Source organism: Phoca vitulina, unplaced genomic scaffold (assembly GCF_004348235.1).
Source record: "Phoca vitulina isolate PV1807 unplaced genomic scaffold, GSC_HSeal_1.0 scaffold72, whole genome shotgun sequence".
Classification (NCBI taxonomy): domain Eukaryota; kingdom Metazoa; phylum Chordata; class Mammalia; order Carnivora; family Phocidae; genus Phoca; species Phoca vitulina.
This window is the reverse complement of record NW_022589775.1, coordinates 96,556-111,377: the sequence shown is the minus strand read 5'-3', so window position 1 is coordinate 111,377 and position 14,822 is coordinate 96,556. Positions and strand designations below refer to the sequence as shown.

At 37.1% G+C, this 14,822-nt stretch overlaps 1 pseudogene; it reads right to left on the bottom strand.

Moving 5' to 3' along the window:
• Positions 1–1,397: 1,397 nt before the first annotated feature.
• LOC116624985 lies at positions 1,398–3,051 on the bottom strand (annotated as a pseudogene).
• Positions 3,052–14,822: the final 11,771 nt, after the last annotated feature.

The following is a 14,822-nucleotide window of genomic DNA, read 5'->3' as shown; positions in this document are numbered from 1 at the left end:
AAGGCCAGCTTTAAGAAATTTAATAATAAAAAAATGTTTCTCAGCTCCTTCTCTCATGCTATATATTATAGCCAATGAGAGGAAGACAAAAGTCCAAGAGAAACTTCTAAGGACTCAGGGGCAATGCATTCCCTTTGTTCTTTCCTTTCTTCATGCCTGAAACATTGATGTGATGGCTGGAGATCTGGCAGCTGTCTGGAGAACATAAAAATGAGACTGAACACCAAAATCAAGGACAGGAAAGATGTTAAGGTGCTAATATCCCCTGGTAACACAACACTCTGCTCTAATCCTGAACTACCTAGTCTGAATTTTCTGTACTTAAAAAACATTACTGTTTTCATTTGGTCAAGGCACTGTTTTAGAGCTTCTTGTTCCTAACTGAATACAATTCTGATTAAATGAATTCAGTCTTTTTCCTTTGTCAATATGCCATAATATGATTATGTGGATTTACTTATCATCACCATAAGATATGTGTCAATTTTAAGGGCAAAATATGTCAACATCCCATGGTAAGATACATGATTGAAGTGGCCTAACAGTGTACATTAAACTAGGCATAGAGTTTTGCTTTTTTTTTTTTTTTTCAAAAGTGTGCTTTATGGATGACAGGGCTGATTATCACCTTTAAATGACTCCAGTTTCTTACTGCAATCACCATGGTTAATGAGTAGGAACAAACATGTATTCATCTAAGTAAATATTCTACCAATCACAGATACCAACTGAGAAGGCATAACATCTTGATGTCCTTTGATTTCATATTTCTAGCATTCTTGCTTAGTGCAGTGTGAAATGCATGCAGATACACTAGGTGAGGGGGGAAAAGCAATTTGACCAACTAGTTGTTTGCTTCCTTTGAGATAGGTGGCATATGGAAAATTGTGACAAATTGGAGATCTGGAGGCATGAAAAAACATCTTAAAAACAGAAAACCTGATTACTTTAAGTAATGTATCATTTTTTTTATGTTTTTATCTTCTGTGCACAGTTATTAAAAAAAATAACATACAGCATCTACTCTATTAAAGCCCAAAAAGGAAAAAGCAAAAAGCAAGTGCAAGTTTAAATATTAAGGACACTCTGAAATTCCCAAGCTAGTGGCTCTTCCTTTCTTTTCTTTTTTTTTTTTTTCTCATTAAACTTTTGTTTGAATGGGTCTCAAAATTTTGTGACAATTTTTTTTCCATTAAAAAGTACTGATTTTAAAAACTGATACCTTAAAACTGCCACACACACACACACACACACACACACACACACACAACAAATGGTCCACAAAGCATTCTCCTTTCCTTTTGAAGGTTTTACAAAGCATTGTTGTCATAAACAGTCTTCTACTATTAAATGGCCAATTGATGCAAATAGTTCGGAGACCTTTCTGCCACCTCTGATTAAGACTGGGATGGCAGATATTGGGGATAGTATTCATTAGCCTTTTGAGCTTTCTGGACATACTTGGTAACCTTGCCAGCTCCAGCTGCCTTCTTGTCCACTGCTTTGACGACACCCACAGCAACTGTCTCATGTCACGAACAGCAAAACAGCCCAGAGGAGGATAGTCAGAGAAGCTCCCGACACACACAGGCTTGCCAGGAACCATATCAATATGGCAGCATCACCAGATTGCAAGAACTTGGGACCATCTTCCATCTTTTTTCCAGAACAACGATCTATCTTTTCCTTCAGCTCAGCAAACTTGCAAACAATGTGAGTTATGTGACAATACAGCACAGGTGCATATTCAGCACTGATTTGGCCTGTATGATTCAGGATAATCACCTGAGCCATGAAGACAGCTGCTTCCATGGGTGGGTCATTTTTGCTGTCACCAGATGCAGTGCCATGATGAACATCTTTGACAAATATGTTCTTGACATTGAAGCCCACATTGTCCCCAGGAAGAGCCTCACTCAAAACTTCAGGGTGCATTTCAACAGACTTTACTTTAGATGCAACATTGACTAGAGCAAAGATGACCACCATGCCAGTCTCCACTCAGCCCACAGGGACAGTACCAATACCACCAATTTTGTAGATATCCTGGAGGGGCAGACACAAGGCCTTGTCAGTTGGACGAGCTGGTGGCAGAAATGCCATCCAGAGCTTCAAGCAGCTTGATTCCACTGGCTTTGCCATCTTTATGGTGACGTTCCATTCCTCAAACCAAGGCATCTTAACACTTGGCTCCAGCATGTTGTCACCATTCCAACCAGAAATTGGCACAAATGCTAACATGTGGTTGTAGCCAAGACATCTTTGAGCTGCTGAACTTACAAACTAAAGTTTCTCCACTTCCATACTCTTTGTATGTGACATGAAATCTGTTTCTATTGAAGGTAGCTGAGTAGTCTTCTGTGACTTTCATCCAAAAGCAAGTTGAGGTGCAAAGTCTCTATCAACTAAATCAATAGCTAGTAAATGACCGTCCTGTAGGCTTTGTTTTAGAAGAATTAGAAACTTCTTGTTAATGTGTTTTTTTTTTTTTTTCTGTAGAATGGATATACTTTTTATTCTATGATTTTAGTGGTCAGGTAGAATGGTATAAAGCAAACTTTATATCACCATTTCTTTAAGATTGGATTAAGAATGGTCTACCTCGTAAATACCTGTTTCAAAAATGCAGGACTCCTCTTCCTTAGAGTCTTTCCCTGACTTCGTAGACTTTTTCTCTAACTTCTTAAATCAGAATCTCTGGTGGGTGATTACCTAGGATCTGAAAATTTAATGAGCCATTCAGTTGGATCTCAGACAGACTACTAGTAGACATGTGATGAACTTTCTGATATATGAAACACTTCAGTCCTTTGCATTTTTACAATAAGATATGTAATCCCAATTTGTTTACTATTACTAAGATGGCTGATTTGCCAAAATTCATAACCTTGTTTGTTACTTGATTTGGAATATTTTCCAGTGTTCAGCCTTCTTCAACCCCACAGAATTTGTTTAGCATACTTAAAATCATGAAGATACTTAACATCAGCAAATGCAGTCCCTAAGAATTTATATAACATTACTTTTGATAATTTTGGTCAATTTCAACATATTCCCAAAAAGAAAATTATTGGGCTTTTATTAACTTTATCTCAATAAATAAACCCCTTTAAAAAATTTAGAGTAGTAAAGAGGTTGTTAGATATCAGTGCAAGTTCTATAATTTGTAGAATCATTATTCTATAAGCATAAGTAAATCAATTCGATTCTAATGATGTTAATTTAGTGTAGATTTGAATGATCACAACTGGTTCATCAAGTCTGTTGTCTAAATGACCAGCACAGCAGACGTTCCTCCTTTAGTTTAGCAATACTCATGGAGATAACTAGTAGATTCAGCACAAACCAAAGAAATATGCTGTCTGCTGGGAGTAGCTTCTAGTAACGTAGCTATAGCATCTGCCTGCTGATTCCAAGAACAGATGAGTGAGTTATGGGAAACAGCTCACTGCTTTTCGATGTACCTGTGAGTTTATTTGCATTCTGTTGTAATACAACTGCAGAGCAGGTTTGAAAATATACCACTAATAACATACTGTCATTGGTACTGGTGAGAAAACCATCTTCATTGTTGAGATACTAAAAGGTAATTACTGGAGACACAAGTATCTAGAAAATTAAAATGTCAGTCACCTTCTCTAGAAAGATATTCTGAATCAATATGACTTATGTGGAATAGGTTGCTTTGTTTTACCTTGTGATATTTTTGCTGAACCGGTTTTAAAAAAGAATATGCAAGTAAACCCAGTATGATTGGGAATACAGTACTTCACAAATTTAATGTTAAATATGCATGCATCATAATGTGTTCATGTTTAAACTTATTATGATTCAGATTATATTTGCACATTCAAAATGTCTAATACTACCTTAAGACCATTATGTATGTTTTATTTTTCTAAATGGACTACATTCAAGACGGTGTAAGCATTAGACAACTTTTTAAAGAAAATTTTTCTCACTACCCCGTAAACTGAATCTGAAGACTCATTGTTTCTACCAAGCCATTAGATGAACAATTAAGCTGGACTAATGACATTCTCAATCACTGCTCGAAAATAAACATTCCTCTAGGTATTTTAAGCCCAAACAGTCTATTTCTATAGTTTCAGTGTAAAATTCCAGTGTAAAATAAAATATTAATTCCAGTGTAAAATAAAAATAATTTTCTTATCTCATTTAGAACTTCTTTCCTCCTCCAGCTAGCTACTGCTTCAAGCTTAGGGATGATGATTGACAGAGTGGTTATGACCAGTTTGTGATTTCTATCCTATCTATACTTCCACTCTCCCCACCATTTCTGAGTTACTCTACCCTTCCAGGATTTGAGCCAAGAAAAAGGTGATTACTAGAAATGAGGTGTTTTTTTTTGTTTTTTTTGTTTTTTTTTGTAGGGGGGAGGTTGTTTGCTTGTTTGTTTTTTGTTTGTGTTCTTGGGATTGGGTATCAGGGTATAGTAAGCAGTTAGAGCTGGGTCTTTCTTCCATGGGAATTTCAAGGTGTTGTTTTTTTGCTTTGTTTTGTTTTTTTCTCCCTCTTCTCAGAACCTCTTATTGACATTTCCTTGAGTCTTGATGTTGTGTGGCTACTGCCCACAGTTATCTCCCCCAGCAAATGTGTGGCTCTCGCCTCACCCACATTGGCTCTTTCTGCACAGCACCCTAACTGCATCCCCAAAGAATACTTCCCTCTGTTTCAGTCTCTTGATTCTCATATAATTTTGATGTGAGAGATGGGGTAGGTAAGCTTCCCCAATTAGTTTTAAACATCCCTAACAATCCAACATCAGTTCGCTCATTAAATCAGATATTTATTGAGTTCTCAGGTTCTGTTCTGAGCAGTGGAAAAACGTTCATAAACAAGCAGACAATAATCGGTTCCCATAGAGCTTAAATTTTATTGGGAGAGGCAGACAGTAAATATGACTTTTTAAGAAGAACAATATATACTACATGTGATCATTAAATTTTACGTGTCAACCTGGCTAGGTTGCTCAGTTGTTTGGTCAAATATTAGCCTTGGTTTTGCTGGGAAGGTGTTTTGGAGATGTGACTAACATCCACAGTCACTTGAAGGACACTACAAAGGGCCCTGACAATCAGTTGATTCCCTAGAGATGGTGACACAGAAAAGCTGCCTGAATTTCCAGATTTATGGCTTGCCCTTTACTTTTTAAACTCAAGACTACAACATCAACTCCTGTCTGAGTTTTCAGCCTGTCAGTCTCCTCTATTGATTTCAGACTTACTATCCCTCACAGTCATGTGAGACAATTTCTTAAAATAAATCTCATAGTATATATTTAGAGGATATATAGGATAATATATATATCCTATTAATTCTCTTTATCTGGAGTATCCTGACCAATATACTATGTTAGTAGTGTGCTAAATACTTAGTAGAAAAATAAAAACTGAAGGGAATATGAAATCTAAATGTATGTGTGTAAAAGTGTATGGATAATTTTTAGGTAGGGTATCTAGAGAAGGCCTCATTGAGAAGGAACTTTTGAGTTGAGATAAAGAAAGAGAGCCAGTCTTGGGATTATGTGTGTGTGGGGGGGCATTTCAGATAAAGTGAGCAGCATTTGCAAAGGGCCCAGAGCTAGGTCCATATTTCGTTTGTTCAAGGGACAATGGAGAAGCCTGTCAGTGAATGGAGTGAAAGTGATGGATGGTTTTAAGGAGAGAAGTGGACTGACTTCAATTGCTATATTGAGTGTAGACAGAGAAGGACAATGGAAGGCAAAGGAGGGAGTAGAGAGACCAGTTAGGAGGCTGTTGCATTATTTGGGATGAGGGGTGCTGGTGATGTGGACCAGGATGGTGGGTTATGAAGTGGAAAGAAGTGGTCACATTCTGGAAATCTATGAGTAGAGTCAGCACAATAGACTTCTGGCAAGATGTGGGTTAGAACAGAACTAGAGAAATCTAGGACAACAGCAACTTTTTGAACATGAGCAGTTGGAAAAACAGAGTTGCCAGAGACACAGAAGGGCGTGGGGGGTGCGCAGTGGTAAGAAGATGATGGCTGTACTAAGGAGCTTAGTCCTGAGCATGCCATGAGCTATACAAATCTGGAGGGCAGCAACAGATTATCTAATAGCAAAGTTTTGGTCCTGGCCTCTGTGTTCCACCAAGACATTAATAGCAAATGTTCTAACATCTGGTTATAAGGTTATCCACTGGTTTGATTCTTATGAAAAATTATGAGGCCAATAATATTTCCCAAAATTCACAGATTAGAAAATAGAGACTATAATATTTTATGTTTATATTATATTTTGCTCAAATAACCTACTAAATCACTGATTATATATGATTAACAAGCTCTCAGTATGCAGTGATTACATACATGGGTTGAACCATGATGTTCATTAGGCAAGGCATCACATTTAGAAAGTTCTAGATATTGTGAGTGAAATTTACTCTCTAGTTTCTCTCTGTCCTCAGATACATACATTTTTTATATCTCAACTAGAGATCTGTCTTTAATTTTAGAAGGTTTCAACGTTCATACACACCAAGTACTGAGGTAGATGCTTCTCTGAATTCTAGCTACAGATATCATTTTTTAATCTCAACTAGATGTTCTGATTATTTATGCACAGTCCTGGACAAATATCCAGGAGAAACATCTCTGTGTTTTTACTTCTTTTAGTGTTTCATGTCCTGTCTTAGCTTTTGCTGGGCCAAAAAGTTGCCAGAGTCTGAGAAAATGACAATAAACACTAATTACTTGTGCAAGTCACATGGGGTCCGTTAAATTAGCTGGATTATGTCTGGCTGGACTGAGCTCAATGAAGCTCTATTTTTATCCTGGGGTCAAAAGTCATTGGTAAGTAAAGGAAGTATCAATATATCCGAGATTCCCAACAAGACTGGAAAATATGTTGGTACTACCCAATGCATGTGGGATAGAAACTGAAGCCAAATTCAATTTAATCTCAGATGATAGGGTGATCCCAGTTCATATAAAAACAGTTCCCATTTCTATTGAGTGTTGTACTGGTGGGTCCTAGCTAGCAATGAAAGGAAATAAAATATGTAAAGATTAAAAAAAAGAAAAAACAATTTTTATATACATAAAATTTTAATATAGAAATTTCCAATACATCTTCAATATACCTACAAGTAAAAGATACTTTTCATTAAAATACAAGAATACTTTCTCCTATATTTTTCTCATGTATTTTTTAAAAAGTGACCAAACTTAAAAAAAAGAGTTGATTGTGATGCTGCATAATTTTATTCACTAGTTTATCTGCATAATTAGTGAAATCATTTGGCAAATAACAAAAAGAAGTGGAAGATAAAAGGACATGAAAATCATAAAATACATTAATTTACAAAATTATGAAATAATTTAAAACATATTAAAGCAGTTAAATGTAGCTAATTAAGAATTATGTTTGTTGGGCGCCTGGGTGGCTCAGTCGTTAAGCGTCTGCCTTCGGCTCAGGTCATGATCCCAGGGTCCTGGGATCGAGTCCCACATCGGGCTCCCTGCTCAGCAGGAAGCCTGCTTCTCCCTCTCCCAGTCCCCTGCTTGTGTTCCTGCTCTCGCTATCTCTCTCTCTGTCAAATAAATAAATAAAATCTTAAAAAAAAAAAAAAAAAAAGAATTATGTTTGTTAACTTCTATTCACAGATGGAAAATATCCATATTTCAGATGTTGATATATCTCTGACAAAATCAGTATGACTAGAAAAGTAAATTAATGAGAAATTTATTCTACTAAGTTATTAAATAGAGATATTATTAGTTAAAAATATTGTGACATGACAGTCAAAGTGTTACTAAAATTCACCATTGTATTTCTTTTTTAAATAGGATTTATTACAGGTATAATAAATTTTAAACAAATTTTTTTATTAAAATATAATTGACATTTAACATTATATTAGCTTCAGGCATACAACATAATTTGATATATGTATATATTTACAAAATGATTGCCACAATGAGTTTAGTTAACATCCATCACCACACATAGCTACAATATTTTTTTTTTATGATGAGAACTTTTTTTTTTTTTTTTTTAAAGATTTTATTTATTTACTTGACAAAGAGACAGCGAGAGAGGGGACACAAGTGGGGGAGTGGGAGAGGGAGAAGCAGGCCTCCCGCCGAGCCAGGAGCCCGATGCGGGGCTCGATCCCAGGACCCTGGGATCTCGACCCGAGCCGAAGGCAGACGCTTAACGACTGAGCCACCCAGGCGCCCCATGATGAGAACTTTTAAGATCTACTCTCTTAGCAACTTTCAAATACAGAATACAGTATTGTTAACTATAGCCTCCATGTTATACATTATATCCCCAAGACTTATTTATTTAACTAGAAGTTTATATTTCACCCACCTCCCTCTCCCCAACTCTGGCAAACACTGTTCTCTGTATCTATGCGTTAGGTTTTGTGTTTCTTTTGTTTTCTTTTCTTTCTGATTCCACATATAAGTAAGGTCATGCAGTATATATTTTTCTGTCTGACTTTAATTTCACTTAGCATAATGCCCTCAAGAGCCACCTATATTGAAAATAGTAAGGTTTCTTCTATCTTTTTCTCCTTCCTTCTTTCCTTCTTTTTTGCTGAATAATATTCTATCATATGTATACACTATATTTTCTTTATCCATTCATCTGTCAATGGACACTCAGGTTGTTTCCATGTCTTGGCTATTGTAAATAATGCTGCAGTGAGTATGGGGCTGTAGATGTATTTTCCCTATTTCCTTTGGATTAATACCTAGAAGTGAAACTGCTGGATCATATGGTAGTTCCATTTTTTTTTTTTTTTTTTTTTTTTTGAGGAACATCCATACTGTTTTTCACAGCAGCTGTATCAATTTACATTCCCACCAATAGTGCACAAGCATTCCCTTTTCTCTTCATCTTTACCAATACTTGTTATTTCTTATACTTGTGGTAATAGCCATCATAAGAGGTGTGAGCTAATGTCTCATTATGTTTTAGAGATTTTGACATTTTTCTGATGATTAGTGATATTGAGCACCTTTTAAAGTACCTGTGGGCCGGGGCGCCTGGGTGGCTCAGTTGGTTAAGCGACTGCCTTCGGCTCAGGTCATGATCCTGGAGTCCCTGGATCGAGTCCCGCATCGGGCTCCCTGCTCGGCAGGGAGTCTGCTTCTCCCTCTGACCCTCCCCCCTCTCATGTGCTCTCTCTCATTCTCTCTCTCTCAAATAAATAAATAAAATCTTTAAAAAAAATAAAAAATAAAAAAAATAAAGTACCTGTGGGCCATCGGATGTGATCTTTGGAAAAATGTCTATTCAGATCCTCTTCCCATTTTTTTTTTTCATGTGAAGCATGATTTATTTATGTATGTATTTATTTATGTATTTATTTATTTTTTATAAGTTGTGGTAATATTTTTATTTTTATTTATTTTTTAAATTTTATTTTATTATGTTATGTTAGTCAACATACAATACATCATTAGTTTTTGATGTAGTGATCCATGATTCATTGTTTTCATATAACACCCAATGCTCCATGCAGTACGTGCCCTTCTTAATACCCATCACTGGGCTAACCCATCGCTCCACACCCTCCCCTCTAAAACGCTCAGTTTGTTTCTCAGAGTCCATAGTCTCTCATGGTTCATCTCTCCTTCCAATTTCCCCCCCTTCATTTTTCCCTTCCTTCTCCTAATATCCTCCATGTTATTCCTTATGTTCCACAAATAAGTAAAACCATATGATAACTGACTTTCTCTGCTTGACTTATTTCATTTAGCATAATCTCCTCCAGTCCCATCCATGTTGATGTAAAAGTTGGGTATTCATCCTTTCTGATGGTTGAGTAATATTCCATTGTATATATGGACCACATCTTCTTTATCCATTCATCCGTTGAAGGGCATCTCAGCTCTTTCCACAGTTTGGCTATTGTGGACATTGCTGCTATGAACACTGGGGTGCATATGGCCCTTCTTTTCACTACATCTGTGTCTTTGGTGTAAATACCCAGGAGTGCAATTGCTGGGTCATAGGGTAGCTCTATTTTTAAATTTTTGAGGAACCGCCACACTGTTTTCCAAGGTGGCTGTACCAACTTGCATTCCCACCAACAGTATAAGAGGGTTCCTCTTTCTCCACAGCCTCTCCTACATTTGTTGTTTCTTGCCTTGTCAATTTTTGCCATTCTAACTGGTGTAAGGTGGTATCTCATTGTGGTTTAGATTTGAATTTCCCTGATGGCTAATGATGATGAACATTTTTTCATGTGTCTGTTAGCCATTTGTATGTCTTCTTTGGAGAAATGTCTGTTCATGTCTTAATTATTTCTCTTCTAATGTGTGGCTTAGGCATGTCTTCTGCCCATTTTTTGACTTGATTATTTGTTTTTTGGGGGTTGAGTTTGAGAAGTTCTTTATAGATCTTGGATACCAGCCTTTTATCTGTAGTGTCATTTGCAAATATCTTCTCCCATTCTGTGGGTTGCCTCTTTGTTTTGTTGACTATTTCCTTTGCTGTGCAGAAGCTTATTATATTGATGAAGTCCCAAAAATTCATTTTTGCTTTTGTTTCACTAGCCTTTGGAGATGTATCTTGAAAGAAATTGCTGTGGCCGATGTCAAAGAGGTTACTGCCTATGTTCTCCTCTAGGATTTTGATGGATTCCTGTCTCACATTGAGGTCTTTCATCCATTTTGAGTTTATCTTTGTGTATGGTGTTAGAGAATGGTTGAGTTTCATTCTTCTGCATGTGGCTGTCCAATTTTCCCAGCACCATTTATTGAAGAGACTGTCTTTTTTCCATTGCATGTTTTTTCCTGCTTTGTCAAAGATTATTTGACCATAGAGTTGAGGGTCCATATCTGGGTTCTCTATTCTGTTCCATTGGTCTATATGTCTGTTTTTGTGCCAGTACCATGCTGTCTTGGTGATCACAGCTTTGTAATATAGCTTGAAATTGGGCAATTGATGCCCCCAGCTTTGTTTTTCTTTTTCAACATTTCCTTGGCGATTTGGGGTCTTTTCTGATTCCATACAAATTTTAGGATTGTTTGTTCCAGCACTTTGAAAAATGTCATTGGAATTTTGATTGGGATGGCATTGAAGGTATAGATTGCTCTGGGTAGCATAGACATTTTAATAATGTTTATTCTTCCAATCCATGAGCATGGAATATTTTTCCATCTTTTTGTGTCTTCTTCAATTTCTTTCATGAGTGTTTTGTAGTTCCTAGAGTATAGATCCTTTACTTCTTTGGTTAGGTTTATTCCGAGGTATCTTATGTTTTTTGGTGCTATTGTAAATGGAATCATTTCTCTAATTTCTCTTTCTACAGTTGTGTTGTTAATGTATAAGAAAGCAACTGATTTCTGTGCATTGATTTTGTATCCTGCCACATTACTGAGTTGCTGTATCAGTTCTAGTAATTTGGGGGTGAAGTCTTTTGGGTTTTCCACATAAAGTGTCATGTCATCTGCGAAAAGAGAGAGTTTGACTTCTTCTTTGCCAATTTGAATACCTTTTATTTCTTTTTGTTGTCTGATTGCTTTTGCTAGGACTTCTAGTACCATGTTGAACAATAGTGGCGAGAGTGGCATCCTTGATGTGTTCCCGATCTTAAGGGAAAGACTCTCAGCTTTTCCCCATTGAGGATGATATTCACTGTGGGTTTTTCATAGATGGATTTTATGAACTTGAGGAAATGTCCCCTCTATCCCTATACTCTGAAGAGTTTTAATCAGGAAGGAATGCTATATTTGTCAAATGCTTTTTCTGCATCAATTGAGAAGACCATATGGTTCTTCTCCCTCCTCTTATTAATGTGTTCTATCACATTGATTGATTTGCGAATGTTGAACCACTCTTGCTAAGTGGGATAAATCCCACTTGATCGTGGTGGATGATCCTTTTAATGTATTGTTGGATCCTATTAGCTAGGATTTTGTTGAGGATTTGGGAATCCATATTCATCAGGGATATTGGTCTGAAATTCTCCTTTTTGATGGGGTCTTTGCCTGGTTTGGGGATTAAGGTAATGCTGGCCTCATAAAATGAGTCTGGAAGCTTTCCTTTTGTTTCAATTTTTTGAAACAGCTTCAGGAGAATAGGTATTATTTCTTCTTTGAATGTTCGGTAGAATTCCCCAGGGAATCCCTCAGGCCCTGGACTCCCATTTTTTGGGAGGTTTTTGATCACTGCTTCAATCTCGTTACTGGTTATTGGCCTATTCAGGTTGTCAATTTCTTCCTGTTTCAGTCTTGGGAGTTTATAGGTTTCCAGGAAGGCATCCATTTCATGCAGGTTGCTCAGCTTATTGGCATATAGTTGTTGATAGTAATTTCTAATAATGATTTCTGTTTGCTTGGTGTTAGTCATGATCTCTCCTCTTTCATTCATAATTTTATTAATTTGGATCCTTTCTATTTTCTTTTGGATAAGTCTGGCCAGTAGTTTATCAATCTTATTAATTCTTTTAAAGAATTAGATTCTAGTTTCGTTGATCTGATCTATTGTGTTTCTAATTCATTGATCTCTGCTCAATTATTTCTCTTCTAATGTGTGGCTTAGGCATCATTTGTTGCTTTTTTTCTAGTTCTTTAAGGTGTAGAGTTAGTTGGTGAATTCGGGATTTTTCTATTTTTTTGAGTGAGGCTTGGATGGCTATGCATTTCCCCCTTAGGACTGCCTTTGCAGTATCCCATAGGTTTTGGATGAATGTGTTTTCATTCTCATTGGCATCCATGAATTGTTTAAGTTCTTCTTTGATATCCTGGTTGACCCAAACATTCTTGAGCAGAGTGGTCTTTAGGTTGCAAGTGTTTGAATTTCTTCCAAAATTTTTCTTGTGATTGAGTTCCAGTTTTAAAGATTATGGTCTGAGAATATGCAGAGAATAATCTCAGTCTTTTGGTATTGGTTGTGACCTGATTTGTGACCCAGTATGTGGTCTATTCTGGAAAAAATTCCATGTGCGCTCGAGAAGAATGAGTATTCTGTTGTTTTAGGGTGGAATGTTCTGTATATATCTATGAGGTCCATCTGGTCCAGTGTGTCATTCAAAGCTCTTGTTTCTTTGTTGATTTTCTGCTTAGATGATCTGTCTGTTGTTGAGAGTGAAGTATTGAGGTCTCCTTCAATTTACATATTGTTATCAATATGACTTTATTTTGGTTAACAGTTGGCTTATGTAGATGGCTGCTTCCATGTTGGGAACATAGATATTTACAATTATTAGATCTTCTTGTTGGATAGACCCTTTAAGAAAGATATAGTGTCCTTCTGTGTCTCTAACTACAGTCTTTAGTTTAAAATCTAATTTATCTGATATAAGAATTGCTACCCCAGCTTTCTTTTGAGGTCTGTTGGCATGGAAGATGGGTCTCCATCCTTTCACTTTCAGTCTGGGTGTATCTTTAGGTTCAAAATGAGTCTCTTGTAGGCAGCATATGGATGGGTCCTGTCTTTTTATCCAATCTGCAACCCTGTGCCGTTTTATGGGAGCATTTAGGCCATTCACGTTGAGAGTGATTATTGAAAGATATGAATTGATTGTCATCATGTTGTCTGTGAAGACCTTGTTTTTATAGATTGTCCCTGTAAATTTCTGTTGTATATCACTCTTGGGGTCTTTCTCCTTTTATAGAACCCCCCTTAATATTTCTTGCAGGGCCAGCTTAGTGGTCACATATTCTTTCAGTTTCTGCCAGTCTTGGAAGCTCTGCATCTCTCCATCCATTCTAAATGACAGCCTTGCCGGATAAAGTATTCTTGGCTGCATGTTCTTCTCGTTTAGTACCCTGAATATGTCTTGCCAGGACTTTCTGGCTTGCCAGGTCTCTGTGGATAGGTCTGACGTCATTCTGATGTGCCTCCCTCTGTACGTAAGGAATCTCTTCCCCCTAACTGCCCTTAAGATGGTTTTCTTGGTTCTAAGATTTACGAGTTTTACTATTACTATAGTATTACTGACCATTGTCAGGGTGTTGGCATGTTTTCCTTGATTTTGGGAGGGGTTCTCTCTGCCTCTAGGACACGAATGTTTGTTTCATTCCCCAGATTAAGGAAGTTCTCAGCTTTGATTTGCTCAAATATTTCTTCTAGTCCTCTCTCTCTACCCCCTTAGGTATTCCAATAATTTTGACATTGGAACGCTTCATGGTGTCACTTATTTCTCTGATTCTATTTTCATGGATTCTGAGTTGTTTTTCCCTGATTTCCTCTTTTCCCTTTTTGTCAGTTAATTGGTCTTCTAGGTTAATAATTTGTTCTTCTGCCTCACTTACCCTAGCTGTTAGATTATCTAGACTGGATTGGATCTCATTGATAGCATTTTTAAGTTCTGCCAATTCACCTTTTATTTCTGCCCTTAGAGACTCTATGTTGTCATTAATCAATTTCTCCATTCTAGCTATTGTCTTCACAATTGCTAGCCTGAATTCCATCTCCGACATCTTGGTTATATCTGCATCCATTTGTAAATCTGTGGCATAAGTCATAGTCTCTGAGTCTTTCCTATTTTGGGAGTTCCTCCTCCTAGTCATTCTGTTGAGGGGTGGTTGAGGGAATGTATAGAGTCCATATTATTGACCAGAACCCAAGCAAGATGCACCTGTTTTATAGGGACTTTAGCGTTGCTGGCCTCTTATTTTCCCAGCCTGTCTTCTGGGGGAGAGGCCTGCCACACTGTTACTCAGGCAACCCTCTTTGGGCAGAGTTGCCCTGTCCCCTGTGGCAGGGGATGGGCTCAGTGAAAACCAGTTTTTGGGAACTTTTGTTCTCTGGTGGCTTTCCCTGGAGGCTTTCTATCATATGTATACACTCTTTTTTTTTTTTAAAGATTTTA